Source organism: Scyliorhinus torazame, chromosome 17 (genome assembly GCF_047496885.1).
Source record: "Scyliorhinus torazame isolate Kashiwa2021f chromosome 17, sScyTor2.1, whole genome shotgun sequence".
NCBI lineage: Eukaryota > Metazoa > Chordata > Chondrichthyes > Carcharhiniformes > Scyliorhinidae > Scyliorhinus > Scyliorhinus torazame.
This window is the reverse complement of record NC_092723.1, coordinates 14,012,776-14,039,712: the sequence shown is the minus strand read 5'-3', so window position 1 is coordinate 14,039,712 and position 26,937 is coordinate 14,012,776. Positions and strand designations below refer to the sequence as shown.

Sequence of the window (26,937 nt, the reverse complement as noted above, 5' to 3'; positions counted from 1 at the left end):
CGAATCGACTGAAATTATCACCCGTCATTCTTGGAGACTAAACAAAACTCATCAACGGGTGGCAGTCCATTTTCAATTTCTTTCTCTGAATTCCTCTTTCTCGCGCTCTCGTACGCTGACAGATTAATGAAAAGCAGCAAGTCTGGTCATACAATTCTAGCACCATGTGTTAGCTGAAAGATACTTGGAGAGATATCACACACATTAGAGTGATTCCAGTTGGATGTTAGCCATGGCCTCTGGTTCCGTGCCTCTTGCACCTGTATTTACCTGCATGTTACAACATTAGAGTCATTGACCATTTTCATAAACATGTCGAACTCTTTTTATTTGGGTTTGAATAAACTGTCTCCCTGATGCTGCATAAACCATTCGGTGAGATCCAAAATAAGAACGGGTTTAACCTAATGTCTGTGGCTTAGCTGGTAATGCTCTTGCATCAGAGTCACAAGATGCTGGGATCAAGTCCCTGTCTATGGCTTGAGCACGAAAACCAAGGCTGACACATTGATGCGGTACTGAGGGTGGGCTGCACTGTTCAAGATCATGGGCTGGATTCTCAGTTTGGGAGACTAAGTTCTCCCACCGGAGTAGAACCGTGCCGGACCTGCGCGGGTGCTAGAGCAGTGCCCAGGAGCGAGTCCCTCTCCTTTGCCATGAAAATATATGTATGACATGGAGCACGGGGGGTACCTGGTCCCCTTACAATGCAAATCCTGCCTCCCCCTCTCACTGACAGGTAAGGACATTCTCTCCCCCTCCCCCACCACCATGGGAATTATGCCCCACAGCATGCACGTTTGAGGGTTACCCGATCCCCATCTCAGAGACTCCACCCATCAGAGACTCTTCCCCCCCCCCCCAAATCAGAGCCCCCCCCCCCATCAGAGACTTCCATATCAGAACCCCCCAGATCAGAGACCCACAATCAGTCAGCCCTGCAAGAGCGGACTTGGCGAAAACAGTGGAAAATCACTACCTTTTCACTCACCTGCCCCTTACACTTGCTGCCTCAAATCTTGAAAGCAGCAGCTGCTACTTCATAGCAAGCCAAAACACATCGCAAGGCTTTAAACCCCATCAGATCCTTTAATCTGCGAGGCTTCTATTCACTTTCAAAGAGAAATAGCTTATAGAAGGTTGTATTTGACAGTATAGTAGCTTTCAGTTGTCTGATATTATTTATTTTCATTTCCCTTCGCCCTTGACTGCATCTTAAGTACCCTGCTGTGAAGCTAACCACAATGTTTATAAACATCTAGAAGATGAGTGCTTTGACTCCCTCTTTTTCTCAGCAGACAGCACTTAACTGCTTTTGATGTGAGGACCTGTCAATCATAGCTGGGTGTTTATAGACATTGTGGATATGAGGGTCTCTGCTGGGGTACTGAGGGGGGGTGTAGGGTCTGATGGGGGGGGATCTCTGTTGTGGATCTCTTGGGGGGTCTAATGGCGGGTGGGGGCAGGAAGGATTTGCGATGTGGGAGGAAGCTGACATTCCAATGGACCTTTGGGGTATCTACATTACACACTTACTCCTTGACCCACAGCAGGGTCAGAGCCATGCTTGAAAATGCTTGCACCAATCCATGCCTGCGTGAATCTCGACACTTGCCCGCTAAATCTAGACTGACACTCCAGTGCAGCGTCGACTGAGTGCAGCACTCCCAGAGTGGCTCACTTTGGATGCGACATTAAACCATCTCTCACCTGGCCTGTCTAGGATGTTGGCAAGTAGATGTTTTTTTGTTTCCTGCCTGAGGAACGGAACAACAAGAGGAAAATAGTTGGAGAGGTTGCCATACCTGTCTGAGAATCCAACCATTTTGTTTCCTCCACTGATTCAGATGGAAAGAAATTCCACTGGGGATCAGCAATGTTCCCCGTCTCCCTCTTTGCTCCACCTCTAAATGTCCCCATCTCCAAATTCTCATATTCCATCATGATATATCTATCATCTCAAAGCCAACTAACATTTGAGTAGCACCTTTTAACATAACATCCCAAAGCGCTTTAACAAAGTAAAATTTGACACCTGAAGCTGGATAAAGAGATATTGGGATAGATAAGGAAAAGCTTGGTTAATGAGGTAGTGGCTTTTGCTACCTCAGGGTTTCTCAAAATGTATTGCAGCCAATGGAAATACCTTTTGAAGTTTAGTGACTGTTGTAATGTAGGAAATGCAGCAACAAATCTGTGCCCAGCAAGCTCCCAGAAGCAGCAAAGTGATGATGTCCAGATCATCTGCTCTATCAGTTGTCTGAGGGGTGAATATTGGCCCGGTGGAATTTGAGGAGGGTATTTCAAGACAGAGTGAGGCAGATCATTTTTAAAAGTTAATTTATGAGATGTGGGCATCGCCAATCCCTAACCTTTGAGACGGTGGTGGTGTACTGCTTTCTTGAACCGCTGCAGTCCACGTGCTGTTGGATAGGGAGTTACAGGATTTTGACCAAGTCACAGTGAAGGAACGGCCGATATATTTCCAAGTCAGGTTGGAATTCCGGATCATAGGGTTCAAGAAGTTTGAAGGCGTGACTACCCACGAGGCAGTAAATGAAATTGGACCCTTGGTCATGTTGGGCTGTGCGTCTAGAGTGGCACTACCGCATAATTTAACTCACCACCCTGACTTGGAACCATGTCCGTTCCTTCACCCATTGTAGTCAGGCACTTCATTGGCAGATCTGGTGTCAGGCAGAGGTGTGGATGGTGAAAACCACCTTGTCCTAACTCCACCCCCCCCACCCCCCCCCAACCCCCCATCCCCCCCCCACCACCACCTCCATCCCACTCTTTGGTTAGAATGCTTCTGAATCTCTATCAGAAGCATTCCCACCCATCAGCCACAGTGTCCACTGGCGCTGGTGACAATGGCAATTTAAAATTTAGAGTACCCAATTCACGTTTTCCAATTAAGGGGCAGTTTAGCGTGGCCAATCCACCTAGCCTGCACATTTTTGGGTTGTGGGGGGCGAAACCCACGCAGACACGGGGAGAATGTGCAAACTCCACACGGACAGTGACCCAGAGCCGGGATCGAACCTGGGACCTCGGCGCCGTGAGGCAGCAGGGCTAACCCACTGCTCCACCGTGCTGCCCATGACCTCTCTTTTGAAGGCGAGCTGGGGAGGTTCCCCCAGTGTCCTGGCCAACATTTATCCCTCAACGAACATCACAAAAAATGGACGATTATCTGGTCATTATCGCATTGTTTACGGGAGCTTGCTGTGAGAAAATTGGCTGCTGCATTTCCTTTAATACAGCAGTGACTAGACCTCAAAAGTGAGTTGCACGGGTGTAAAGCACTCTGGGACATCCTGCGTTTGTGAAAGACAAGACAGAAATGCATGTCCTTTGTTTTCAAAATCTTTCATTTCTGTCTCTTCCTAAAAGTACAAAGATGTTTTAAACTCAACTCTCTTGTATTTGTTGAAATAGACGTTATAGTTCTCTCAACCATTCTGACTGTCACATGCTGTAGGTCGGAGTTGCGATAAAGACAAGGTCACTTAACCGGACTGGTCATTTGATTTATCTCTCTGTGCCTGCATGAAGCTCCAGTCATCACTCGAGCCACACCAAGAATTTTCAAATAGAAATGCAAGCAGTTTGCAGTTTTTTTCAATTGAAGTACCCAATCCTTTCTGTTTTCTATCTAAGGGGCAATTTAGCGTGGCCAGTCCGCCAACCCTGCACATCTTTTGCATTGTGGGGGTGAAAACCCCACAGGGAGAATGTGTAAACTCCACACGGACAGTGGCCCGGGGCCGGGGTCGAACCCGGGTCCTCAGCGCCGTGAGGCAGCAGTGCTAACCACTGTGCCGACGTGCCACCCAAAACAGTTTGCACTTGACAGTGTAAAAAAACATAAGTTGCTGGATGATGTATTTATGTTGCAGGTGTGCTGTAACCTGACTGAAAATTATATTTATTATCTCCTGCAGCAGTGGATGAGTGTTTTTTCTGTATGTGGGAGTGATGGCGAGTGTATGTGCATTTGTGCAGAGTGTTATTGAGTGTATCTACGTCTGTTGCGAAAACATTACACTGATTTATGTGATGCTTTTTGCCCATCTTGCAATGTTTTCCAGTGAACCTATTTTAGATGACTGTATCTTGCCAGACGCCCGCTCATATTTGTCTCTCTCTTTCCTCTCTCCTTCCCTCTTTCTCCTTGAGTCCAGTATCTTCACCACGGGTTTTTCATGTGACATCTGACTGATTGCGAAAGTCCCATGCTTACGGCCTCTGGATTTCCTTCAGCCTCTCTTAGTTCTTTCTTCAAAGAGTTGCTGGAAGGTCGGCCTATCGTGGCCTGCCTACTAGTTGTCTTTTCTTCTGTCTCGCCCCTTTGTAACAATCTCCTTCGTTTCACCAACACCTCCATTTGCTGTTGTCTGATTTTGACTTTGACCCATGATACTTGGGGCTTGAGTCAGAGATAAAACAAGAGATCCCAAGTACAGTGTGGTGATATGCCTATGGGCCATATCATAGTTGGATGGTGTGAGACCTCCAACCAGCAGGTGGCGGTACAGGCACACCATGCAGTCTCAAGACCAAGGTCATGCGACCGGGGAACTGCACATAAAGATAGGCTCATCCAGCCACCTCCAAACGAACACGAGATAGAGGGTAATAAGATGTACATATAACAGGTCAGCAGACGTTGTGAGTTCCAGAGGAGTAGCAAGACTCCATGATAACGTGCTGTGTATCAGATTGTCCTCCTACCACACGAGACACAATAAAAGGATCTTGGTTGAACAGATCGAAGTGTTTGGGGAGTTCATCTAAAAAGTACAAGGGACCAAACACAACATCCAGGAGTTCTGTTGGAGCTGGCCTCCCATTTCTTTGAGGGGAGAAACTAGATCTGGTTTAGAAAACCCTGTGGCACACTGCCTCTGTGCCAGAAGCTCCAGGTTTGAGTCGCACCCCAGGACTTGTTGGCCGAAGCGATTGAGAAGCAACCTACAAATGGGGCTGGTTTAGCACACAGGGCTAAATCGCTGGCTTTTAAAGCAGACCAAGCAGGCCAGCAGCACGGTTCAATTCCCGTAGCAGCCTCCCCGAACAGGCGCCGGAATGTGGCGACTAGGGGCTTTTCACAGTAACTTCATTGAAGCCTACTTGTGACAATAAGCGATTTTCATTTCATTTCATTTCAAATCATGTCGCGCTAATGGCAGGCAGTAAGAGTGGGAGACGTTCCTGGTCAGTCCCTCTGCACTGTAGATTCTATGAACCTATCTGGTTGAAAGAAAGTCAGAACCTCTATCATCACTATCCATAGCTCCAGACAACAACATGCATGTAACTCCCTGAATGAACTGCAACACACACATGGTCTGGATGGCAGATCAGATGGCTGTCCTTTCAGAGGCCATTCCGAGCAAAGCTATTTTTCTTTCATGCAATCTGCATGAGAGATAGGAGCAGGTGTAGACTACATGGCACCTCGCACCTGCTCAACCATCGAATGAGACCATGGCTAATCTTCGACCAGAGCTCCCCTTTCCCACCCTATTCCTGTGCCCATTGATTCTGAGTGTCCAACTCAATTGATCGGTCTTGAACATACTCAACAAGTGGACATCTACAGCTCTCTGGGCTAGAGTATTCCAAAGATTCTCGCGGGCCTTTGAATGAAGAGATTTCTCCTCATCCCATCTCTATCCTAAGTGGTCTACTCCTACAAGTTTAGACCTGGTGGAGTTAAAATCTACCATACAGTCCAGAAGTGATCCTGTGATTTCCTTGTATGTGTTATTAATGCCTATATTAGTATCTGGTATTAACCTTCAATCCTCGCCCGCATCACGACAGTCTGACTAATAGCAGCAGGAATGTGAAGAATTTACACAGCAGAGTCTGGAACTTCTGTGGGTGTTTGAGGGCGGCACTCACATCACGGACAAAATGGGGGCTCTCCAGTTGGCTGTGCAGAATGAACTGAGCTTGTTTGCCAAATAGCACGGCAGCATTTCGAAAATCCTTCTTTTCCCAAATACCTATCAGCTTCACAATAACGCAAAAATAATTTGGTGGTTTTGCTTTTGTGGTTTCTCGACGTGTCTGTTTTCCTCCCTCCCTCTATGTGCTCATTGCCAATTGCCTCCACGTGCATTTTCCATTAATTGCCTTCTGGGCGATGTCATGATGGGACTTGTGATGTTTTCCAACAACAACATCAAATCTGTATAGCATCATTAACATGATAAGACATACACATGGGACCATCATCAAATAAGATTCGAAGCTAAGGCACATAATGGGGTGGCACGGTGGAATAGTGGTCAGCACTGCTGCCTCACAGCTCCAGGGTCCCAAGTTCGATTCCAGCCTCGGGAATTTGCACACTCTCCCGTGTCTGCGTGGGTTTCCTCCGGGTGCTCCGGTTTCCTCCCACAGTCCAAAGATGTACAGGTGGATTGGCCATTCTAATTTGCTCCTTCGTGTCCAAAAGGTTAGGTGGGGTTACTGGGTTACGGGGATAGGGTGGGGGCATGGGCTTAAGTAGGGTGCTCTTTCCAAGGGCCGGTGCAGACTTAATGGGCCGAATGGCCTCCTCCTGCACTGGAAGTTTTATGATTCTACGACTCTGTAATAGGATAATCGGTCAGGTGACCAAAACCTTGGTCAAAGGGGCCGGTTTCTAGGAGCCTCTTAAAGGGGAAGAGGGTGGTAGAGAGGTGAAGAGGTTTAAGAAAGGAATTCTGGAGCTTCGAGCCTGAAGGTGTGGCCGCCAATTGTGGAGGGATGAAAGTTAGCGATGCGCAGGAGTACAGTGGGTTGTGGGGCATTGACGAACAGTGGCATCCGTATGTACCATCTACAAGACACTGCAGTAACTCACCAATGTTCCTTAGACAACACCTTCCAAACCCACGACCACTACCATCTAGAAGGACAAGAGCAGCAGATACCTGGGAACCTCACCACCTGGAGGTTCCCCTCCAAGTCACTCACCACACTGACTTGGAAATATATCGGCCGTTCCTTCGCTGTCGCTGGGACAAAATCCTGGAAGTCCCTCCCTAACAGCACAGAGGGTGTACCTACACCTCGAGGACTGCAGCGGTTCAAGAAGGCAACTCACCACCACCTTCTGTAGGGCAAATAGGGATGGGCAATAAATGTTGGCCTAACCAGCGACGCCCACATCCCGTAAATGAATTTTTAAAAAACCCTTGCACGTCCACTGTAGCTCGTCCGTCATTCGACTACGCCTTGGTCAACCCCTCTTTCTCCTGCCCTCCACTTTGCCCTCTAGTAGAGATCGCTGTAGCTTCTCAGCTCTGATCAAATGGCCAAAATACTGACAATTTATTTTCTGGAAGCCACTTTTTTCTTTTTACTTTTGGGATTTCAAGTACTTCTTCATTTGACTTGTGGTCTGTGTTGGGATTTTAAGCATATGGCTTAGAGGCCTTCGAAATACGGGTGCTATATTCTCCCGCAGATCTTTATTTATTGCCCAGGTTTCAGAGGGCCACGGGAAAGTGATTGTGGCAACTTACGAGCATTCCCGAAGTGTATAAAATCAGTGGTGATGGAAAATAATTCAGAGTAGCAACGATGGGAATCAGAGTGCTAATGGAAAGTTTATAACCATCGGTGCTATAAAGAGGTGTGATGAACATCTGTTTGACACATATATCTTTTTAAAATCATGATTCTGAGATACATTATTGTCAAATGTCTTTTAAACCCTTGCATTAGCCTGTGCTTTATTACCAGAACTACTGTGAGTGCTTCAACAACCCTGGAAACAATCTTTGTCGCTCTCTCACTTGTTTTCTGTCATATCTTTTCTCTATCGTTTTTTCTCTATCTCTTTCCCTTCTTTTGTTTCGCTCTTGCATCTTTTCCTTTTCATTTGCCTCCTTTTACTTCTAATTAATTTTCCTCTCTCTTCTCACTCTTTCCTCTCTCTTATTTCCCCCCTCTTTCTCATTTTCTCTATCCCCCTTGTTTTTCCCTCACTGTCTTTTTACTGTCTTCAACCTTTCGAAATTCCTCTTCTGACCATCTTCGTTTCTTTTCTTCTTCTCTCGCTCCGCCATGGTGCTGTCTGCCTCCTTGGGCTGGATTCTACCACCGGCTTTGGGACCCTGACATGGGGACGCGATGGTGGGGGGGGGGGGGGGGGGGGGGGGGTCCTGGGCCTGCTGCACTTGCTGGCCGTGGGACCAGCTCGGCCACGTTCTCCCAGAGGCTAACCTCGTGATTAGCCGCCTGCAGTCGCGCCAGCCAATTAAGGATGGTGGGTGTGTTGCAGGTGCTGCTGGCCTAATCGTCGGGCTGGCAACTTGGCGAGGGCAGAGAGGTGAGATTTAAGTTTAAAAACCTTTTGTCTGGTGGTGGGCTACAGGGAGCTCCAATTATCCAGCCACACTGCCCCCAGCGCCCCCGTCAGGCTGCTATAGAGAGGCCGACCGCGGTGGGAAGACCGATTCGCAGCTGCCATAATGCCCCGGGGCTCAGTGGGCTGTTGAGTATTCAGAATAATAATGATAATCTTTATTGTCACATGTAGGCTTACATTAACACTGCAATGAAGTTACACGCAGACACGGGGAGAACCTGCAGACTCCGCACAGACAGTGAGCCAAGCCGGGAATCGAGCCTGGGACCCTGGCGCTGTGAAGCAACAGTGCTAACCACTGTGCTACCGTGCCGCCCCCTCCGAGGGCAGTTACCATGCAGCCGCTTCCACCACTGGGCATGTTTTCCGGTCGAATCGTTTTGGGGAAGCTCCCTTATTATTTCCCTGCTCCCACCTCCGGGCCAGGAAAAATCGCACCACATGTCTCTTATTTCAGTCCAGCTGTCTCTCCCTGATCCTGCTATCTGCCTGTCTCTGTTGTCAGCCCGCTGGTTCTGTCTCCCTGTTCCTTCCGGCCTGCCCCTGCCCTGCCACCATCCTATTACTGTTCTCATTCATCATCGGTGATGAGAAGGAGAACACTCCCAACAATGCAGTAATAATTCCTCGGATGACGGCTCTGCGTCTACAGGAGAGGTGATTGAGAGCTATTAAAAGAGCCTGGACAATTTAAGTAGCTGTGCTGAGGCTGGGCAGCTGGATTGAGATGCTTTTGGATGGACGGCAATGCAGATTAATCCATGAAATGTGAAACCTGAGTACACAATGGTGAATGCCATTGGCAAAGGTGGAATAGGAAAAAGATCCAAGTTTGATTAGCAGCATTTAGTACCGTGTCGCGTTTTTGTGTTACTGTTGCAGTATATGCACACTGTGCCTGTGCAAGTGTGTGTTGGTGATGTATGGGTGTATATGTATCTCATATTTTTATATGTGTGTCACAGGCATGCTGCCTTCCCGTGTCTCTTTGTTCTCTCATAGTCTTCTGTGTTTCTTTCTCCTTTAACTGTAAGGCTGTTTCCTTCAGATTATTCCCAGTTCTGAGAGAAATATATCGGCCATACTAAACTGAACAGCATATGTTTCTTTGCTTGTCACGAAGGAGGTTTACACTGTGAGTTGTTTGCGTTGTACAGCAGCAATTGTCACATTGGTAAGTCACTTTAATAACCAACAGTGTGGTGATTAATCGGCCTGTTCCTCAGGGATTCACTCCCATGTCTCTACCTCAAGTCTGATAAATTGGGTTGCGAGTCTGCTCCCGTCTGCGTCGGAAGTGCCTCTAGGTGTCTCTTCAATTTATTGTCTGGAGAGTTGATTCTCCTCCGAGTTCTCCCTCACCCTCCCGAGTGCCTCAGGTTTGGGGCTGGCGTTATTCCAGACATTTATTTCATTCACCCCCCCCCCCCCCCCCCCCCCTTACCCCTCGGGCCTAATTTTGCAATTCATCCAAAAATAATTAGCATAGTGCATCCTGCCTCCACCCGTTCCTAATCTAGCCTCTGATTGGGGGAAAGGCCAGCTTGCAGCTGATTGAGTGACCCTGGGGAGAAAGGGTGAGTGAGAAGGTGCATTCTGACGGACCATTAATTGCACATCAGCGGACCAAAGTGATTTAAAATCATTTCACCGTGTGCGAGACAGCAGAGGCGGGATATGTTCCCTGCACGTTGCCAAACCAACAGTCTCGCCCAGAAGGATTTGGTGATTAAAGTGTCTATTGCTATTTGAAATCTATGGCCGCAATGGTAAAAATGGGTTCCTGAGATTGGAAAGAGGAGAAAATCGAAGGCTAATTTATTGGTCGGGCACGATGAGGGAGACATTCCTTAAAAAGATTCGCACATTTATATAGCATTTCTCTCATCCTCAAGATGCCCTAATTCAGTTAATGAGGTAATTTTGAAGTGTGGCCACTGTAATATAGGAAACATGACAGCCAAGATGCGCATAGTGACTCCCAGAAACAGCAATGTGATAATGACCAGATAATCTAATTTTAAACAGACAAATATTGGCCAGGGATAGTGTGGATGTAGTGTTCAATTGTTCTGCGTTTGATTGTGCAAGTCTGTTCACCATTGATACCTCCACTGTGCTTGATTGGTTAAGCCTGGATGTGGACTCAGAGGAAAGTAAACTGCAGAAGAAGCTGGAAGCCAGAGCTGAAACGTGGAGCAGAAATTTTAAAGCCGTGTAACACACAAAGAAACTAGTGTCATCTCTGAATAGGTCCGAGATATCAATTATCTTAGTGGTTGTGCGTACACCACGTGGATTGCAGCAGTTCAAGAAGGCAGCTCATCATCGCCTCCTCCAGGGTAATTAGGGATGGGCAACAAATGCTGGGCCTCGTGACTCCTACGCCCCATGAACGAATGAATAATAAAAGAAAATACAACAGTGGAGAACCCTCCTGTCCTACTCGGACATGGGATTGCTTACATCTGCTGAGAGGTCCCATTCGAAAGATGGCACCTCTGATAGCGAGGGATTCCCACGGTACTGCATGGAGTGTCAGGCTAGATTTGTGCACTCAAGTCTCTGGAGTGGGAATAGAATCCCAATCTTCAGGCTTCAGGGTCAAGAGTGCTCAGTACTGAGCCATATAAAGGATAAGGGAGAAAATGAGGAAATCTTGAAAATAATGTGTGGGAGGAGATGGTATCATAGATTATCATAGAATTTACAGTGCAGAAGGAGGCCATTCGGCCCATCAAGTCTGCACCGGCTCTTGGAAAGAGCACCTTACCCAACGTCAACACCTCCACACTATCCCCATAACCCAGTAACCCCACCCAACACTAAGGGCAATTTTGGACACTGTGGGCAATTTATCATGGCCAATCCACCTAACCTGCACATCTTTGGACTGTGGGAGGAAACCGGAGCACCCGGAAGAAACCTACGCAGACAAGGGGAGAATGTGCAGACTCCGTACAGACAGTGACCCAAGCCGGAATCGAACCTGGGACTATGGAGCTGTGAAGCAATTGTGCTATCCACAATGCTACCGTGCTGCCCTCAATGATAAGCAAAGAACAGATTGACAATTATGATGGAAAAATAGATGGAATCATGGAATTTGATCTGGAACTTTGTGTCGTAAAACATGTGCTCAGCTTATTCAGTCACTATAAATATACCGCCTGGGTTGCGAATGGTAAACTTTCCTCAAAAGTCCTCGAGCTCTTTCTCAGAATATTGGGATTTAACTTCTTGCTGGACTGGATTATAAAGGGCAAACATGCGTGGGTTGGGGCCAGGACAAATGTTAAAACAAAAACAAAAAACCTGAACCCTGTCTCCAAGCCATCCACTTCCATTTTGTGGATATGGGACAAGAGAGGTGGGGGTGGGGGGGGGGGGGGGGTGGAACGAAGAGGTAGGGACAGCTAACCATTTCCAGGAGATGGGTTTGCATTTGAAATATTTGAACAAAGCTAGCACCCTCTGATCTAACTGGCTGTGCAGGTTTTACAACACGCGGCTGGTTCCCCCAGGCTTTGGGGCAGCGTGGCAGCAGATGGAAGGCGAGGACAATTTCAGGACAAGGACACATTTTACAGCACTGCCTGTGGGCCAGGGAGGACAAGAGTTAACACAAAAAAAAAACTCAGGGAAACCCGGACTTCTGCCCCCAATTTGTGAAAATAATTTGAATACATTGGGCCATTGAGTCCTGCTGTACCGAAATGCGGGCCTCGATCAAATAGGGAGATAGGATTCTTTCGCAGCATCATTTTTGTTGTGATCTCATTCGTGAGAGGCCACAAAGAAACACTGTCATTGCGATGTGGCTGGGGAGCTGGGTGAAAAAGCCAGAGTGCACAGGAAGAGCCCAGTCATGAACGGGGACAATGAGACTGTGTTTTATTGCAAAACACAAGGGTTGATGATGAACAGAGCTGTGTTTAAAGCCCATTCCCTGTACACTGAGCGGATGTGCTTGGACGGCAGATGTGAGGATGTCATTGTCACTTGAAGGATTTATTTATTGACGGTTGGATTGAGAAACCAGCAGGTGCTTAAAGATCCTGGATCAGGCTCTGTCTTTGGCTCGAATTTGTTTCAGTTCAGTTCATGGCTGCTGACTTTTTCTATTTTTTTTTAATTAAAAATTCTTTTTTTTCCAATTAAGGGGCAATTTGACGTGGCCAATCCACCTACCCTGCACATCTTTGGGTTATGGGGGGGAGACCCACGCAAACAATGGGGAGAATGTGCAAACTCCACACAGACAGTGACCCGGGGCCGGGATCGAATCTGGGTCCTCGACGCCGTGAGCCAGCAGAGCTAACCACTACGCCACCCTGCCACCCAGCTGCTGGCAAAAATATACCGGCAATTAATATATAACAGCAGCATTAACAACTGTATATATTAGTGTTTAATGAAATAAAATGCGCCAAGGTGCTTCATGGGAATGTGATCAGTTATATTAATCGTTAAATGGATATTCATAGAGTCATAGAATTTACAGTGCAGAAGGAGGCCATTCAGCCCATCGAGTCTGCACCGGCTCTTGGAAAGAGCGCCCTACTCAAGCCCACACCTCCACCCTGTGGTGATATACATCACTGTAAGTGCACAAAGAATCATAGAATCATAGAATTTTCCGTGCAGAAGGAGGCCATTCGGCCCATCGAGTCTGCACTGGCTCTTGGAAAGAGCACCCCACCCAAGCCCATGGGCAGCACGGTAGCATTGTGGATAGCACAATTGCTTCACAGCTCCAAGGTCCCAGGTTTGATTCCGGCTTGGGTCACTGTCTGTGCGGAGTCTGCACATCCTCCCCGTGTCTGCGTGGGTTTCCTCCGGGTGCTCCGGTTTCCTCCCACAGTCCAAAGATGTGCAGGTTAGGTGGATTGGCGATTCTAAATTACCCTTAGTGTCCAAAATTGCCCTTTGTGTTGGGTGGGGTTACTGGGTTATGGGGATAGGGTGGAGGTGCGGATCCTGGATAGGGTGCTCTTTCCAAGAGCCGGTGCAGACTCGATGGGCTGAATGGCCTCCTTCTGCACTGTAAATTCTATGAAAGCCCACACCTCCACGCTATCCCCATTACCCAGTAACCCCACCCAACACTAAGGGTAATTTTGGACACTAAGGACAATTTAGCATGGCCAATCCACCTGACCTGCACATCTTTGGACTGTGGGGGGAAACCGGAGCACCCGGAGTAAACCAATGCAGACACAGGGAGAACGTGCAGACTCTGCACAGACAGTGACCCAAGCCGGGAATCGAACCTGGGACCCTGGAGCTGTGAAGCAATTGTGCTAACCGCAATGCTGCCGTGCTGCCCGGCAAAGGGTTAATGTACATACACTACACCTAGCTAGACACTAGAGGGAACACCAGAGACATGACACACAGACAGTCAACCAATAGGTCAGTAAGATAGGACACAACCAATGGGCAGTCACGATACACACAGAGGTGACACTACCACAGGAGGGCATTACACCAACCCATATAAAAGGACACATCACACATGCTCAGTCTCTTTCCAGTGGAGACACTCAGTGTGTACACAGGGTTGATTTGAAACGCATCTCTCCCACCACGTGGATTGTAGCAGACTGGTTCGTCAGTCTGAGTAGCTATAGCAGGATTAACACGAGCGTCAAATCCAAGTAGGAGAATTGTTAATAGTTTAATAAACGTGTTAAAGCTATCTCCAAGTCTGAACCTTCCTTTGTCAGAGTGCACATCAAGGAAGCAGCTTATGCTACGTCAAGACCATAACAAAACACACCCTATCCCCGTAACCCTGCAACCCATCTAACCTAAGGGCAATTTTAGCATGGCCAATTCACCTAACCTGCTCATCTTTGGACCGTGGGAGGAAACCGGAGCACCCGGAGGAAACCCACGCAGACACGGGGAGAATGTGCAGACTCCGCACAGACAGTGACCCAAGCCGGGAATCGAACCTGGGACCCTAGCGATGTGAAGCCATAGTGCTAACCACTCTGCTACCGTGCCGCCCTCTGTATTGAAAATTTGGACTGACAGATTTGTCATTCTATTTAGCGTGTTAGGCAACTGTTTATTCCATGTTACCAACGCTAATTTCCTGAACCTGATAAAATCTAGAAATCCACAGCACAGAAGGAGGCCACTTTGCCCCTTGCGCCTGCACTTGCCCTTTTTAAAAGAGCAATTACGTTTAGTCCCACACCCTCACACTTTGCCCGTGACCCTGCAAGATCCTCATCCTTCTGAAGTATATTTCCATCTCCCCTCTTGAAATTTTTAATGGAACCAACCTCTGCCTTTTCCGGTCAAGCGTTCCACATTCCAACATGTCTGAGTCAAAACAATTCTCATCATCTTCTCGCTGGACCTGTGTCAATGATTTTGAATCTACGACCTCTTGTTGTTGATCCGCTCATCAAAGGGAATAACCTTTCCCTCTAATCTGTTAACACCTCTGATCAGCTGCTAAATGTCTAGCTGGTCACCTCTTACCCTCTGGAGCCCTCCTGTGTCATTATTGCTACGCCCAGGTGAAGACGGTGCTGAAAGGGATTCCATTGATAAGCTGGCGAATCTCCGGGTGAGAATGGAGCAGGAATGAGGGTGTTGGTGCCAATAATTCCTCGTCAGTTATGTTATGGTTCACGCTTTCTCCCAGGAACACAAAGCTACCTTTTTCCTATCCATTTATAAAATATGGGTGTCGCTGGCTAGACCAGCATTTATTCCCCCATCACTAATTCCCCTCGCGAAGGTGGTGCTGAGCTTCTTTCGTGAACTGCTGTAGTCCTTGTGTAGGTACACCCACAATGCTGTTAGGGAGGGAGTTCCAGGATTTTGACCCAGCGACAGTGAAGGAGCGGCGCTATATTTCCAAGTCAGGCTGGTGAGTGACTTGGAGGGGAGCTTGCAGGTGCTGGTGTCCCCATGTGCCTGCTGCCCTTGGCCTTCTAGTTGGTAGCGGTCATGGGTTCAAAAGGTGATGTCCAACATACCCAGGTAATTACCTGCAGTGCATCTTGTCGATGGCACACACGACTGCTACTTGCCACCTGTGAGCCCAAGCCTGGATATTGTCCAGGTCTTGCTGCATTTGGACATGGACTGTTTCTGTATTGCAAGAGTCATAAATGATGCTGAATTGTGTGCAATCATAAGTGAACTTATGATGAAGCAGCTGAAGAGGGTTGGGCTGAAGGAACTATCCTGAGGAATTCCTGCAGTGATGTCCTGGAGCTGGGACGAATGACCTCCAGAAAGCACAAACATCTTCCTTTGTGCCAGGTATGACTCCAACCAGCAGAGGGTTCTCCCCCTCATTCCCATTGACTCCAGTTTAGCTAGGGCTCCTGGATGCCATACTCAGTCAAATGTTGCCTTGATGTCAAGGGCAGTCACTCTCCCCTCACCTCTGGAGCTCAGCTCTTCTGTCCTTGTTTGAACCAAGGCTGGAATGAGGTCAGGAGCAGAGTGACTGGTGGAATCCAAACTGAGGGTCTGGGAGCAGGTTATTACTAAGCAAGTGCTGCTTTATGGCACTGTTCATTACTCCTTCCATTACATCACTGATGATCAAGATCATATTGATGGGGTAGTATTTGGCCAAGTTGGATTTGTCCTGTCTTTGGTGTACAGGACCCCCCTGGGCAATTTTCCACATTTCCGGGTAGATGCCAGTGTTGTAGCCGTACTGATTAGGGGGGTGGACGATTCTGCAGCACAAGCCTTCAGTACATTTGCCGGAATATTGTCAGGACCCATAACATTTGCAGCTTTTGTGTTGATATTGTCCAGGTCTTGCTGCATTCCCCCCCCCCCCCCGCCTCTGCTGAACCCCCCTCTGTCAGAGGGCATAGATTTATAGAGAAAGAGTGAATAGAAAGGTGAGATAATCTTCAAACCCAGACCACTGTCAGGTCATCAGATGTCCTACCAGAAGCCAAGGAATGTCACTTATTGTTTTGCTCTTTGGGGGAGCTAGCCTATCACATCTAGAGCACTCTGTACAGTTTTGTTGGTCTTATTTAAGAAAGGACATAACTGCAATAGGAATGGTTCAGAGAATGTTCACGCTACTGGTTTCTGGGATGAAGGAGTTGTTTTATGAGTAACGGCTGGACAGGTTGAGACTTTATCCATTGGGGTTTAGAAGTATTAGAGATTATCTTATTGGAACATAAAGATCCTGAGGGTGTCATAATATACACACAGGTATATGATGGTGCACAGACAGGCAGTGATTGACACACAGGATGACCAGTGAACACACAGAACACAGCAGCCAATCACAAGACAGGACACGACCACTATAAAGCCAGTGGGCACTAGTTTTCCCACTCTCTTGGGATCCAGCCTCTGAGACAGTCAGAGCCTGTGAGCAGCAACTAGAACATACACCATGTGGTAGTAAGATAGTCTGGTCAGGTTAGCCTCAGGTCTCCAGTCAAGTCAGCATAGTGTCAACCCACAGTTAAAGTATGTATGATAGTTAAGAGTTCAATAAAATCGAATTGCATTTCTTCAAGTGTTGGAAGCCTGTCTCTCTCACTGCTGCAGTAAACGCAGTCCTCGCAGACCCGGCAAACCCAACACATCAGAGGGGACTTGACAAGGCGGACTCTGAGAGGATGTTTTCCCTTGTGGGAGCGACCACAACTAGTCAACACAGTTTTAAAATAAGGGGTCCCCCAGCATGGGCAGCAAGGTAGCATTGTGGATAGCACAATTGCTTCACAGCTCCAGGGTCCCAGATTCGATTCCGGCTTGGGTCACTGTCTGTGCGGAGTCTGCACATCCTCCCTGTGTGTGCGTGGGTTTCCTCCGGGTGCTCCGGTTTCCTCCCGCAGTCCAAAGATGTGCAGGTTAGGTGGATTGGCCATGATAAATTGCCCTTAGTGTTGGGTGGGGTTACTGGATTATGGGGATCGGGTGGAGGTGTTGACCTTGGGTAGGGTGCTCTTTCCAAGAGCCGGTGCAGTCTCAATGGGCCAAATGGCCTCCTTCTGCACTGTAAATTCTATGTTAATCTATGTTTAAAAGACAGAGATGAAGAGAATTTGCTTCTCTGAGGGGTGTGAGACTGTGGAACTCTCTTTCCCAGAGAGCGCTAGATGCAGGGTCATTGAATATTTTTAACGTAGAGGGACATAGATTCTAGGCTAACAGAGGAGTCAAAGGCTATCGGGATTAAGCAGGATCGTGGCATTGAAGACACAATCAGATCTACCATGATCTCATTGAATGACAGCAGGAGCGAGGGACTGAGTGGCCTCCTCCTGTTTCTAATTTGGATGTTTGTGTGTCGAGGCAGTGAGGCAGGTAGCCTGCTGATCTAATCTAAGACAGAGTCACACAGTGCACAAAGAGGTCATTTGGCCAATCCTTCCTGTGACCACTCTCTGAAACACAATCAGTTTATTCGTATTCCCTGTACCCTCTTTTGTAAATTTTATTTTTCAAAGACTTAATCACTTCTGCTTTAAAAGCGAACATGAATTCTACTTCCACCAGAATTCCTGGATGGCCTTTCTCTGCCTTAGTAATCCCCTACATTGAAATTCCTCTCAGCTCTCCCATTTTCCCTTGGCCAGTAATTTTTACATTTATCCCGTCTTGTTATGAACTCAGTTTTTAAAAAGCTCCGCAAAAGCCCTTGACAATTCTGAACAGTTCTGTTAGGTACCATTTATTATCCTTACCTTCAAACTGCTCGGGTTATCGGTGATGGAGCAAAGCAGAAATGTGAGTCACCACTCTCGATTAGACTGATAGGGTTGGCGAGGATACCCGTCAGGATTTGTAACCCTTTTCCAAATAGAAAATAGAAGCAGGAGCCGGCCGTTCGAGGCTGCTCCGCCATTTATTATGATCATGGCTGATCATCCAACTCAATAGCTTAATCCTGCCTTCCCCCCCCAAATCCTTTGATTCCCCTCACTCCCAGTGCTATCTCAGACTGCTTCTTGAAAACGTACACGGCTGGATTCTCGGTTCCGGAGACAAAGTGGACTTCCACGACAGCAAAACTGGCGCAACACCTGGACCGATTCAGCGACCGTGGAGAGACTAGCGCTGGCGCCATGTGGAACACAATCGATTCCAATGAGAAACAGTGCAGGATTCGCTGGGTAGTGATTGACACTCAGGAGGCTGACAAGCTGCAACCTCATATACACACTTCATACCCCTTGCATTGTGCTCCGCAGGTGCATTCCTTACTTCTGGGTTTAGAATAGATCTGCTTAAATCTTCATCTTTGTGGCTCCTGGATTACTACAAAAACAATCAGAGAAACATTTTGTTTTCCCTTCCCGATTACATAAGTAAAGACTTTTTTAAAAACCCTGATTGTGTTGTGACAAACTCTGGTGCATTGTACTGAGTTGGAGGTGGAGGGGGGAGCAGTAAACACACCACGTTCCTGCCTCACATTTTACTCTCGGTGACAGGGGTGTGGTAAACCACTGTAGTATATAATATGTGTATTGTGCTAAACGGCTACTGTATTACATGTAATGTGATAAACCACTGCCCGATGGCTCCGCCTCCCCTCGGGCCGGGTATAAAGGTGGCTGGTCTCCGTCTCTGACCCAGTTCGGGATCAGGGGCCAGGAGGCTTTCTGTTTAGTTTATTAAAGCCTCAGTTACATTCACTACTCGTTTGGTGTTCATCGATGGCAAAAGGTAGAGCTGCGTGGCCTCGAAGAAAACCACCCCACCGGGTAGCGAGTTCCACATTCTAACCACTTGCTGGATAAAGAGGTTTCCGCTGAATTCTTTAGATTCATAAGTGATGATCACAAACCTGCTGCCTTCAAAGTCGACCGGCTCCGCATCAGTTAAACGGTGACTCAGTGGGTCACAGAATTGATTAAAGAGTGAAGTGAAATGCTTCCCGGGGGTGTTTATTTGCTGCAACCTGTTTTGATGCATGATTGTAATAAAATACATTTAAAAAAACAACCGAATGGGCTGTAAAGCAGCTTTAGTGGCTTGGCGAAATAAATGAAAATGAAATGAAAATCGCTTATTGTCACAAGCCGGCTTCAAATGAAGTTACTGTGACAAGCCCATCGTCGCCACATTCCGGCGCCTGTTCGGGGAGGCTGGTACGGGAATTGAACCCGAGCTGCTGGACTGCCTTGGCCTGCTTTCAAAGCCAGCGATTTAGCCCAGTGTGCATGTGGACACCCTGGGATCTCCTTGCACACGGAGCATGCTCGGGAGTGTTTGTGTGCGATGCTGATTCTGCAGCATCCTGCTCCTTCCAGCTGGGTGGGAACGGCATTCCCAGAGAATCTGGGAGAGACGGGAGGTGGGGTGGGGGCAGTGTTGCGCCGTTGCGGGTGGAGGGGGTCGCGGTCGGCTGTGTCCCTTTCTCGGAAGAAGAAAGCGCACGCAGCAGGGATTTAAACCCAATCCTGACACCACCTAACCGGCCATCCACCAGCAGGTGCCTGGTAAGTCTTGGTGTTCTCCGGAGTCGCATTTTTTAAGAAAGGCTCCCCGTGCTGTCGTGGCTTGTTTGTTTATTTGGGTGGGTTTTTGTCCTTTGTGCTAATTAATAGTGACGTCTTTTCATTCCCTCTTTTCCCCCCTCGCTGCGAGGAAATCAATCCCTGATCTTTCTTGCGAGGTGCATTCCTGCCATGTTTCCATAGCAACCAATTAGTAATTGGCCCTTTTCTGAGTTCTCGTTATAACGAGGCAGAAGAGGCTGGTTATTATGCTTTGAAAAATACTAATCTGATTTGAGAGTGTATTGACTGGTAATGGGGAGGTTGGAACGTGGAAATGTCCTGCAGCCTCGGTTGTCGGGGGGGGGGGGGGGGGGGGGGGAGTGCTACCAGCTAATTGCCTCCAAGCTAATTGCCTCCAGTAATGCCGAGGTGATTACTTCCATTGCACTTGGTGATGAGATGAGCTCTCAAAAGGGATAATTCACAGGCTGGTTTTCGCAGAATTAAATCCCTGTTTGTGTCTGTCCCTCATTCTTATTCTTTCTCTCCATCTCTCTCGCCTCCCTTTCACCGGAATTGCCTTTTTTGGGTGTTTAATTTTGTTCAAGCTGAATGTCTGTTGCGATTCTAACAGGGAAGCTTGATGCTTTTGTCTGAACTGTTTTGGTCCTAGCTATTTATTTCAAATGGGGTAAAGGAGCTGCTGAGATGGAGGAGAGAGGAATTTCAGATGAGCGCATTAAGCTTTTGCATCTTGATGCCTGACATCTCCATGGCGGTATCCCTAGCTTGTCAATTTATATTTGACAACTTCACTCGGGTAACGATTGTGGGAAGCACGTTACCTGCAGTAAAATTTCAAAAGCGTCATCACTTGAACCATGTGGCAACCTCGCAACCTTGCCGAGAGAGCAAGTGACGAGATACAATGTCATGACGAGCCCTGCACTTGCCGTGTGCACTGTCATTTGCTGCTCAATAGGAAAGCGCTGGAGGTAATAAATCCCTCATTGAGTTCAGCAGCTTTCTCCCTTTTTGAAATATCCCATACATGTATCGCCTCAATGCAAACCACCCCCCCCCTCCTCCCCCCACACCAGGCCGTCTGTCTTTTGTGTTTAAAGTTGCTACTTTTTGTTGCAATCTCTCATCGCTTTAACACATTTTCCCTTCCAGTTCTGATGAAGAGCAAAAGGACTCTAAATGTTGACTGCTTTCTCTCCTTACTGACGTAGCCAGCATCCTGTGTTGTCGTAATAAATCCCTTGTCTGACTCATGGGATTGAGAGTGGTGTTGTACCCCCCTGTGTGTGTGTGTGTGTGTGTTCTGTCACCCTTACTGCTTGGATAGAAGGTATGGCAACATACTGCGTTTGCTCTTTGTTCCTTTTTCATGCAATGTGGGTGTCACTGGCTGGCTCAGTGTGTGTTGCCCATCCCTAATCACCCTTGAACTGAACAGCTCAGTGGGCTATTTCAGGGGCAGTTAATAGTCAAACACATTGCTGTGGGTCTGGAGTCACATGTAGGTCAAACCAGGCCCCAGTGTTCATTCTGGGCCAAATATTTACTGGGGGCAGGGTTGGTACTCTTATCAGATTAGGGATTTTCAAAACTGCCCCCGCCGTCCACTGGATATGAATGGGCGTGGATAGCTGGTGAGTGGCCTGTCAAGGTCTTACAGAGCTCTGTCAAACTCAAATCAGTCTGGATTCAACATCAACATTGCAGCGATAGACGGGGAGAGGCTGGAGAGAGATATTTGAAAGCAAGGATTTTAAAATCAAGGCGTTGCTTGTCCAGGAGCACAGGGTGGTAGGTGAATGGGACTGGGTGTGAGTTTGAGTGATGGGCAGAAGGATCTTTGATAATCTCAAGTTTAAAGAGGCTAGAATATGGGAGACCAGCTCGGAGTGTTGGAATAGTTTAGTATCGAGATAACGAAGGCAGGCGAGCTGAGACTGGGATGAAGTTGGGCGATGGTACGGAGATGGTAATAGGTGGTCTATCTCGGTGATGGTAATGACCAAGCTTTTAGGTTTGGTCAGTTTTGAGCCTCCATGGGTGTAGGTGGGTGGAATTTTATCCGAGCAGAGTACTTGGTTAGTGAAGCCACACTGTGATGTGAAAATGGGAAGAGTTGACTTGTTTGTGATTTTTGTCTGATGGGTTATTGGAGCTAATGGTAAGGAGTGGCCTAGATAGGACGTTGGATTGTTCCCTGTGAAGACTGTCAGAGTCATCTGGCAGAACGCCTCATCACCAGAACTTACAAACAAGCACCAAGACCTAGCTTGGCTGGTGGTGAGAAGGGCCCTCCCTGTCAGATTCTTCATGTACACCCGAAGGCTCAGCGCCGTTGCACGCTGCCCTCGGAGTGGCTGTGGGGGAAATGAGACGGTCACACACCTCCTTGTGGAATGTGCCTTTGCAAAGAAGGTCTGGAGGGAGATGCAGTGGTACTTGTCAAGGTTCATCCCGAGCAGCTCTGTGACACAGGACCCTGTGCTCTTCGGACTGTTTCCAGGGACACACACCGAGACAAACATCAACTGCTGCTGGAAGGTCATCAACTCGGTGAAAAACGCTCTTTGGTCTGCCCGAAACTTGCTGATCTTCCAGTGCAAAGAGCTGTCCTCGACCGAGTGTTGCAGACTGGCACATGCCAAGTCTATGTGCTGAGGGGCACACTCAATCTTGGGCCAGCTGCCGCCAAGCCGCAATGGGGAAAGACCACTGTGTAAGGTCTTACCAGCAAATGTACACCGAGGGGCGGGTAACAGTGTAAACACCCCTCGGTCTGGGTCATGAACACTCCAATGTATAAAAGAAACATGGCAATGTAAGTGTTTAAGAAGGAATTGTAACGTAAAGAGCGACATGTGTGTAAGGTTATCAAAACTGAATGGAAGAAAGTCAAGGGGATGTGTAACTCTGATGGAAATGTACAGTCAAGACAATTCAAAATGTTCTGTAATGTTTATGATAGATTTTATGAATAAAGTATATTTTTTGAAAAAAAAACTTATGACTGCGAGGTCCTTAACTGATCCTCCCCTTGTCTGTGTCAATTTGGAAAAAAAATAGAAGAGTAGTACTTGAAGTGTATTGAGAGCTATTGGGCGGGATTGCCCGGTCCGCGAGCCACCTGTTTCTGGGCCGCGTGTTCTTCGCTGGCGACGAGATTCTATCTTCTCGCTGATTTTCAGTGGGATTTCCCACTGTAACCAGCCCACGCCACCGCGAAACCTGCTGGCGGAAAATTTGAATCACAACCACCTGAGAACTCCGGCCATCGTGCATTTAGACTAATGACTGTATTTAGCCTAATGGAAATAGCAGCAACACCTGCCAATGGGCACAAAGCCACTTATGCCCTCACATTAAATTTTCTGTCTCTTTTAGTAGTTTCCTACCTCTGCTCCCTTTGCCCCGCAATACCTGCGGTACAACTAAATGGGCGACGGTGCTGTGCTGTTACAAAAAACATGCAGGAACCTACAATATTCTATCTACTTCCTGTATTATGCTCATTGCTGCTCTATGGTTATTTAATATTAATATGGTGCTGTGCACTGCACTCATATATGGTGCCTTTAATCGTGGTCCTGTTTATTGTGCGGTGGTGCGTCACTACATTGGAATTGTTTAGGTTGCACCATATGCAGTTCATGATTATTAGATATGGATACGCTCTTTAATTGACACTGGTGTAGGCTGATCTCCTTTTGCATTCTCTCTCTCTCTCTCTCCCTCGCTCTCCCTCTCACTGTCTGCCTCTCTCTCGGCCTCTCTTTCTCGCCCTCGCTTCCAGTTCCACAGGATGCTGATGGCAAGGATTTATTTTGCCATGCATTGTTCGGTTTTGGGGAGGAAGACAATGCGATGTGTGATCTAATTGCCTTCTCCCCCCTGTTGGTAATGGTATTAGATTTTAGTGCTGAGCTGCTGGTGAGTGCAATGGAAGCAGGGATCTTGTTAACCCCTGAATGCATGAACAATGAGTCATAGATTGGTTAGACTCCTGAAATTCCCGACCTAACAATACTGTGGGAGCAATTCCGCCACATGGAATGACACAGTTCAAGAGGAATCATAGGGTCCGATTCTCCCCCCAAATTTACTTTTTTTAAATAAATTTAGAGTGCGCAATTATTTTTTTCCAATTAAGGGGCAATCTAGCATGGTCAATCCACCTACCCTGCACATCTTTGGGTTGTGGGGTTGAAACCCATGCAGACATGGGGAGAATGTGCAAAATCCAACCGGACAGTGAGCCGGGATCGAACCCGGGTCCTTGGTGCCGTGAGCCAGCAGTGCTAACCACTGTGCCGCCCCTACCCAAAAAATATCTAAGTTCATTTGTGACGGGCTTTTCAGGGAGTTTCCCGCCCGCTCTGCCGGCGAGCTCCCCACCGCTATTCAATGACACTTAGTCACTTTTTTTGGGCCCTGGGCGGTTTCTCACTGATTTAGACTACACTTGGGGAGCTGAACTCGGAGATCAGGTCACCATGTTGAAAGGGCGCCCCAATCTCTAAGTGAGCTCGTTGGTCCACCACACCCCACCACCCATGGGCAATGTCACACCCCACACACATGGACACAACCCGTAACCACCCCCCCCCCCCCCAAGCGAGGACACCCTGCTATGGGGTCCCTGGGACTTCACCCTCTTCAGGCCCCCCCCCCCCCCCCCCGAGCCCCCCCCCCCACCCCCCCACCCCAAGCCCCCTTACAATACTCTTCTTTCCAGGACACCTCCCCAACCTCCCGGCACCCCCTACTTTCCTGCCCTGCACTCCCCCACCTTTCAAATCCCCCTCCACCCTCATTTCATGGGCTGGCCCCCCCCTTGCCCCTGCTGAAGCGAGAGCCCAATGTGGCCGGAGATTCGCGCCCATAGATTCATAGAATGATTACAGCACAGAAAATGTGGCCACTCAGCCCATTGTGACCGTGCCAGCCCTCCAAGAGAAACTCAGCTAATCCAACTCCCTGCCTTTTTCCATGTTGCCCTCCATGTTTTTTTAATCTTCTGGTAATTATCCAATTCCTTTTTGAAAGCCAAGCCTCCACTCTCAGGCAGTGCCACCTCTTATTCTTCTGCCGGTCACTTTAGACTGGTGTCCACTGGATCTCAGTGACACTGCCATCAAAAACCAAAGACTTGCATTTATATAGCGCTGTGCATGACCCCAAAACATCTCAACATGCTTTACAGTCAACTTTTGAAGTGAAGTCATTGTTGTGATGTATGAAAGGGCAGCATGGTAGCACAGTGGTTAGCACCGTTGCTTCATAGCTCCTGGGCCTAAAGTTCAATTCCCGGCTTGGGTGACTGTGCGGAATCTGCACCTTCTCCCCGTGTCTGTGTGGCTTTCCTCCGGGTGCTCCGGTTTCCTCCTACAGTCCAAAGATGTGCAGGTTAGGTGGATTGGCAATGCTAAATTGCCCCTGTTGTCCAAAAAAAAAAGGTTAGATGGGGTAACGGGGATCGGGTGGAGGTGTGGCTTTAGGTTGGGTGCTCTTTCCAAGGGCTGGTGCAGACTCGATGGGCCAAATGGCGGCCTCCTGCACTGTAAGTTCTATGATTCTATGTGATGCAGCAGCCAAATTGTGCACAGCAAGCTCCCACAGACAGCCAGGTGATTAAGACCAGATAATCAGTCCTTTCTCGTGATAGTGACTGAGGGGGAATATTGGCCAGGACAAAAAGTAGTGCCGCGGGAGCTTTCATATCTGTAATATCCCACACGGGAGCTATGGGGGAATACTTGTCTTCCCCGTGCTCCTCGCGGAGCACGAGCTCCCCCGCCAGAAGCAGGGTATCACAACCAATGTAGAGAAGGTCGGCCAGTAAGACATCGACGAGAGAGAGGAATGTGGTAGAGATCGACTGGGTAGTGTATATATTCTTGTGTAAATAAAACTTTGTTCTTATTTTACGCGGGATGGACTCTCCTTGTCAAAATACGCAGCCAAACAGGCAGAAGGGACCTTAGTTTAATGTTCCATTGGAAAGGCTGCATGTTTAACAATGCAGCGATTCCATCAGTATTGCAGTGAAATGTCAGGGTAGATTTTCATGTTCAAACCCTGGGGTGGGAAGTTCCTCTCCATCCACATGGTTCAGATCCTTCATGATTTTGAACACCTCTATCGAGTCCCCTCTCAAAATTCTTTTTCTGAGGTAGAACAAACCCTGCTTCACCAACGTAGCAATGTCACTGAAGCCTCCCATCCCTGGAATCATTTTTGTAAATCTGGGCTCACTGTTATTCTCTCAACCAAGAAGTGAAAAATAAATGAAGGTAATTTATTTGAGGGTTTTTTGTTTTTAAATTCGTTCATGAGGTGTGGGCGTCGCTGGCGAGGCCACCATTTGTTGCTCTTCTCTAATTGTCCTTGAGCTGGTGGTGGTGAGCTGCCTTCTGGGACTGCTGCAGTCCGTGAGGTGTAGGCACACCCACTGTGCTGTTAGGGAGGGAGTTCCAGCGACTGATGGAACGGCGATATATTGGAGATAGCTTTAACACATTTATTGAACAGTTAACAATTCTCCTACTTGAGTTTGACTCTCCTGCTAATCTTACTATTGTAACTCAATCTAACTAACCAGTCTGCTCTAATCCATGCGGTGGGTGTGATGCTTCCGATCTGCCCCTGTCTCTCTGAGTGTCGCCTATGGAAAAGAGAAAGAGTATGTGTGTTCTGTCCTTTTATATGGGTTGCCCCCTTGTGGTAGTGCCACCTCTGGGTGTCTTGACTGCGCATTGGTCGTGTCCTATCTTACTGAGCTATTGGTTGAATGTCTGTGTGTCATGATGTCTCTGGTGCTCCCTCTAGTGTTTATTTAGTCTTAGTGTATTTGCATTAACCCCTTGTGTATTTACAGTGATGCATATCACCACAAGGATGGTGAGTGACTTGGAGGGGAACCTGCAGGTGGTGGTGTTCCCATGTAGCCGCAGCCCTCTTCCTTCTAGATGGCAGAGGTCGTGAATTTGGAAGGTGCTGTCAAAGGAGCGTTGGCAACTTTGCCACAGTGCATCTTGTAAATTTTGCTAGCAGCCTGATTAGTTGTACATTGCCTCC

General features: G+C 47.9%; 1 protein-coding gene and 1 long non-coding RNA gene across 9 annotated transcripts in view; both read left to right on the top strand.

Moving 5' to 3' along the window:
- Positions 1-26,937, top strand: part of plekha6 (pleckstrin homology domain containing, family A member 6) — a 358,362-nt gene that overhangs the window by 20,626 nt on the left and 310,799 nt on the right. Inside the window, exon 1 of one of the 8 annotated variants that reach the window (XM_072480068.1) lies at positions 19,705-19,839. The exons of the other annotated variants lie outside the window; for them this stretch is intronic. The gene's annotated coding sequence lies outside the window, so the exon portion shown is untranslated. Of the gene's footprint in view, positions 1-19,704; positions 19,840-26,937 lie in introns of those variants that run through there. 8 annotated transcript variants of the gene reach the window in all.
- LOC140393734 (uncharacterized) lies at positions 9,376-12,827 on the top strand. Its single transcript, XR_011935718.1, has 2 exons — positions 9,376-9,548; positions 12,537-12,827. It is a non-coding gene; the product is annotated as an uncharacterized lncRNA (long non-coding RNA).